This window comes from Condylura cristata, unplaced genomic scaffold (assembly GCF_000260355.1).
Source record: "Condylura cristata isolate star-nosed mole 26May11 unplaced genomic scaffold, ConCri1.0 scaffold00024, whole genome shotgun sequence".
NCBI classification, from domain to species: Eukaryota; Metazoa; Chordata; class Mammalia; order Eulipotyphla; family Talpidae; genus Condylura; species Condylura cristata.
This window is the reverse complement of record NW_004567125.1, coordinates 16810754-16816492: the sequence shown is the minus strand read 5'-3', so window position 1 is coordinate 16816492 and position 5739 is coordinate 16810754.

The window sequence follows — 5739 nt, the reverse complement described above, 5'->3', positions numbered from 1 at the left end:
TGTTAGCTCTGAGACTTAACCCACAGGCCACCAGGAAGGCCCCTTTCCTGTAACTTATTCCTTTGTCCCCTTTCCTGTAACTTCTTTCTTTTTTTTTTTTTTTTTTTTTTTTCTTTTCCTTTTCCTTTTTTTTTTTTTTTAAGATTTTATTTATTTATGCATACAAGAACTGGGGTACAGTCCAGAGGTGTGGGTGTGAGAGGATTCACCAGAGACATAGTGGGGAGCAGAACAGACAGATGTACAGAAATACACTGCTGAGGGGAGCAGTAGGCGGATCAGGATTGGTCTAGTGTGCTATGTGGATCAGCTCCCTGGCTGGGGATTGAACTTGTGCTGCAGTGGCTGTGGATAGCTTCCTAGTGCTGCAGTTTAACCCACTGCGCCGCCAGGGAGGCCCCTGTTTGTGTTTTTTTTATTGACTCCCATCCTACAAGAAAATCTCAGCATTCACATTTTTCTCCTAACATAGGAGAGGAGCTCAAGGAGCAAACATCAGTTTCAACAGAGCTCAGTTTTAACATAAATTAGAATCCTGATTTTTTTTCTGCACTTAACTGGTATGTCTGGGACACCCTGCTCTAGCTGGAGATTCCAGATGCGAGAGGAGCAGGCTTTCCACAGTGGCCATCTCGTGTCCTATGAAAATACTGCATTTTAGCCCATGTAAGTTTAAATTTCAGACAGACAATGATTATTTCTTAATATAGCAAAATATTGCACAGACCAACTTAGGCCAAAAATGCTCTGTTGTTTATCTAAAATTCAAATTGAATATATAGCCTGTGTTTTATCAACCAACACAACCACCCGAGGAAGGAGTTGGCAATGGGCATTTCAGGGCCTCAATGTGGAGCAGAGGAGCTACTTCCCTGCAGGCTGGCAAGTAATTAGGCCTCCTTTTCCTAAGGCTTGTAAGCACAGCATTGGTCCCAGGCACATGGTGACCAGGGAGACAAAAGTCCCCGATTGCAGTGAGCTTACAGTCCCGTTGGGAATAAGGAGGCTTTGTGGAGTCCATGCTGTCCCCAAAGCCATGCATTTCTAATCCTGGAGGGAACATCTGATTATCAGTGGTCCCCACCCTCTAATTATGAGCCACTGGTCTGAAATTCATCCTACCACTCTGCTATGGCCTCTTGAAGGGCGAAATGAGAAAGATTCATTTCCCACAGTGGGTGACAAAGTAGCTTCTATCAGTAAAATCCACTTTGCTGCTGCAACAGATGAATACATTTATATAAATCAGAGCTTCCTAGGCTCCCTGGTGCTGCAGCGGTTGAAGTCTCAGTGCTATCAAGCTATCACCAGCCACCAGGCATGGGTTTGATTCCAGGCCAGGGAGCTGACCCACGTGATGCAGCAGACCTCTCCTGACTCGCCCGCTGCTCCCCTCAGCAGTGCACTTCATCAATCTGCCTGTTTTGCTCCTCACTCTGTCTCTGGTGAATCTTCTCACCTCCACCCCCACCTCTGGCCTACACCCCAGTTCTTGTATGCATAAAAAATGAAATAAAGTTTTTTAAAAAGATTTATTTATATATGCATACAGAGCTGGGGGTACAGGCCAGAAGTGCAGGGTTGGTGATTCACTAGAGTCAGAGTGGGGAACAGAACAGGCAGACTGATGAAGTACACTACTGAGGGAGCAGCGGTGAGACAGGAGAGGTCTGCTGTGCCACATGGGTCAGCTCCGGGGCCAGGAATGGAACTCTCACTGAAGTGGCTTCAGCTAACTTGCAGTGCTGTGTCCTAACCCACTGCACCACCCAGTATAAAATAAACCTTTAAAAAACCCCAGAGCTTCCTGCATCTTATTGGTGGTTATGGGGATCATTGTTTATGTTCTATTCCCCCAACTAGCCAGAGAGGGGCTCTTGAAACCTGGTGGTGAGTCTAGCCCCATCACCTCGGAGGCTAGGCTTCTACAGGGGAGATCAATACCATTCATTGCCGTCAGGACCCTACAAAGCCATGGTCAAGTACTTGGAAAATTTGAGGAACTGAGATTCACTACACCTGTGAATTTAATACAAAAAAAAAAAAAAAAAAAAAGCCAGCAAACAGACTTCAGGTGTCAGGGGCAAGTTCTGTAAGGGCCCAACTCTGCGAACTTTACAAAGAACTGCCACTGCCAGTACCCCTGTCCAATCCACACCTCCCGAGAGTACCTGTTTTGTGGCAGAAACTTTCTCCACAGAGAAAGAGCCGCAGAGAAAGTGTGTGAGCCTCCTTCCGGTTTTGATGGAACAATCTGACCCTGGTCTTGCCATGTGAACCAAGGGAGCCCTACTCTGCTCCAGGTGACCGTTGAGGAAAAGGAGACCTAGCAGGTGATCCAGTCCCCCTGGTCACACCTGGGCCTCTCCCAGGGCTGCTTGCCCTCTGGCTCCTGGGGTGCCTCCCTCAAGGGCAGCTGACATCACAGACGTGGCAAAGCCTCTTCCCTTCTTTCACCTTTTTTTTTTTTTTAAAGATTTATTATTTGTGCACATAGAACTGGGGTACAGGCCAGAGGTGCAGAGATGGTGAGAGGATTCACCAGAGACAGTGAGGAGCAGAGCAGGCTGACTGATGAAGTACACTGCTCAGGGGAGCAACAGATGAGACAAAGAAGCCTGCCACGCCTTGTGGGTCCCTCTGGCTAGGGACTGAACTTATGCTACAGTGGCTGCCCATAGGTTTATAGTGCTGAGATATACCCCGAGACCGCTGGGGAGCACCTCAACCTGACCTGACCTCTTGACTGGAGACACTCATTCCTAGAGGTGCTGGGCCCCATCAAGCGGCCACAAATGTGCCAAGTAGTGTGTTATTTCTAATTAAAGAAATTGTCAGTGAATGAGTCATATTCTAAATGTCCCTTTCTCCTAAAAGTAGATTTTTCTTCTCCCCCTCCTCCTCTGTTCCCAGGAAAGCTTGAAATGAAAGGCTCCCACCCTTCCGAGATGGGAACATGCCCTCATCCTTTCACCCTTCTCAGAGGACCACCTTTGCTTAGCCCACTGCACAAGTTCTCCACATCAACACTTTTAAGAATTTCTTTGCCCTCTCTGTTCTTCAGATAATTTCTTCTTTGGTTAAAGGCTATATAAACTATTTTGATCATTCACTCGATTCTGTATCTTACGGACTTCAGTGTGCATGAAAATAAATGTCTTTCTCTTGCTAGTCTTTCTTGACAATTTATTATTGGAGCAGCCAAAGGAAACAAAAGGAAGTGAGGAGGAGATTCCCAAATACTTCCCAATAGCCAGTGCACTCTGACTTACCTTTGGATTGCAGGTATGTTCAGTATGTGACTTCCTTCCACACTTCAACTCTCATAGTCTTGTAAAGAAACACTCATTATAGCACTGTAGTTACATACCTGCTAGTCAACCTCCTCAAGGAAGGAAAAGATACCAAACCCAGGACCAACTGCTCCCTTTTGCCCTTTATCTTCCCAGAGTCACTATCTCTCAGAAGTTTTGAGTGAATGGACTTACTTATAACCTAAGGAGCAGCTGACCCCAATTTCACCTGAAGCTATGTCCTTGATGAGAAGTCTCCAGAGATGTTGCAGGGAGGAGTCTCTAATGCAGAATGGGGGAAGGGATTCTATTTCCAGGGCAGGGAGGAGGTGCTTTGATGCCAGAAAACATGTCTTGACTTTTCTATTGGCTTTGTTTTAAAAAGCTGACTCGTGAATACCCCTGCTCCCAGCATCATCATACTCAAGGCCCCTGGTCCTTTTAAGTAACCCACTTCTGTTAAAATGGCAGGCTTGGAGGTGAATTAGTTGGCTCTACTCTTTGAACTGAGTGATCATGTCATGTAATCTAAATTCTATCCACCTTGGTTTTCTGACCTATGAAGGAGGAGTACTACTATCTTTCTGCTAGGGCAGTTACAAGGGATGAGAAAATACTTGCAAAAACCACTTTGGGGTATTTTTAGATATTTCAATGAGCTTAAGTACAAGCATTTGGCCCAGGGATGAGTAGGAATTATGTGACTGCAGGTGTGTCTTCTTCCCCTTAGGTAATGGCATGAATGCAAAACTTTTCTTCTCCAATTCAATTTCTATATACTTTCAGAAGCAGGAACTCTATTTTCCCTTCTCCCAGGCCTTTGTAGAGTGCTGAACTCCTTGTGGGTTACATTTGATATTTGCATGAGGGATGACTTCTGGTCAGTTCAAAGAGAAGGAAAAAAAAATCCAGTTTGCTCCTGTCAGTTCAGTATGTGGGTGCTAAGGAATGCATGTTACATCAGAGTTGTGGCAGTGGTGCCTTCTTATGGCCTCCACGGGTCTTACCTCACACTGGACTACTTAGAAGTTCCAGGCTTCTGAAGACACAGCAGAGGTGACAGCTTGGAGATGACACTGCAGAGCTGGTGTGGCACGGGCTTTCCTACAGGATCTTTGTGGTCCCTGACTCCTGTCATTCATGACTTTGTGTCATTTGATGTTGACAGAGCTTTTGCATGACCTTGACTGGCGTCTGAACTTAGATACCAAAAGGCATGTGAAAGCACATGCGCCTTGGGGGAACGCTCTTGAGGCCCTGTCTGAGCTCCAAGAAAGTGAGAAGATAGGTCATGTGAGCAAGCAGCCATGTCTGAGAAAGATAGCAAAAGAGCATATCAGGCGAAGTATCCGGGTGGGTGTGAGGGCTCGGCCATCTGGGTGTTCCAAGAATTAGAGCACCAGATAATTAGAATAACTCATTTTGTTATTGTTAGTTCTTGAGACTGCCTAGACAGACTAAAGTCAATATGTTATTGTTTCAGCTTGTTAATGTAGAGTATATAAAGAGCACACTGCAAAACTTTTACCACATGCTGGACATAGCACACATCCCTCTGGTTCTTCCTTCACAGGCACACCCCAGGTCCCTGACCCACTAGAGGTCCACAATTTCTGCCCTTGAAGGTGGGTTTACTGAGTTAAAATGAACAGAATATAGGAGACAAAGCCATATCCAAGATGGAGACATTAAAAATGCACTCTAGTGGTGCATAGGGTTAAAGCACAGCACTAAGAAGCTAAAGCCTCTTCAGCATGAGTTTGATTCCCACCCTGGAGGTGACCCACTTGGCAGGGCAGACCTCTGCTGACCCACCCGCTGCTCCCTTCAGCAGTTTACTTCATCAATCTACCTGTTCTGTTCCCTGCTTTGTTTCTGCTGAATCCTCTCGCTGCCCCTGCAACTCTGACCTGTACCCCAGTTTTGTTATGCATAAATAAATCTTAAAAAAAAAAAGGTGGCTTCTGTCTTGGGTGCTGTTGCTTAGATGGGTAGCCTTGCAGCCAGCTGCCATGACTTCAGGCAGTTCTGGGGTAAGGCCCAGGACTCATCAGAGCTGAGGCCTGTCAATAACCACGTGGTTATGGTGTGATAACGGATTTCCCCCATGTGAGCCTTGGAACAAGGCTGTAGCCTCTGTAAACAGCTTAACCGTACTCAAGACCTGGAGCTGGAGAAACCCAGCTATGTATTCCTGACCGATGGAAACTGGTAGTTGTCATTTGAGCTACAATTCTTTGGGTAATTTTGTTATACAGCATTATTAAATCTTTTCCTAGGGAGGAATTAACAGTTTGCCCTCATCCCCAGAGTTTGTAATGCTCATCACAGCAATTCTGGTGCTCTGGGTTGAGAGGTTCTCCCTCCCAAAGGAGTAATAAGCATCTTGTGAGTACGGCCAAGAGATCCAATAAACTTCATAGCTTAGTTTGAGGTGAACTTGCCA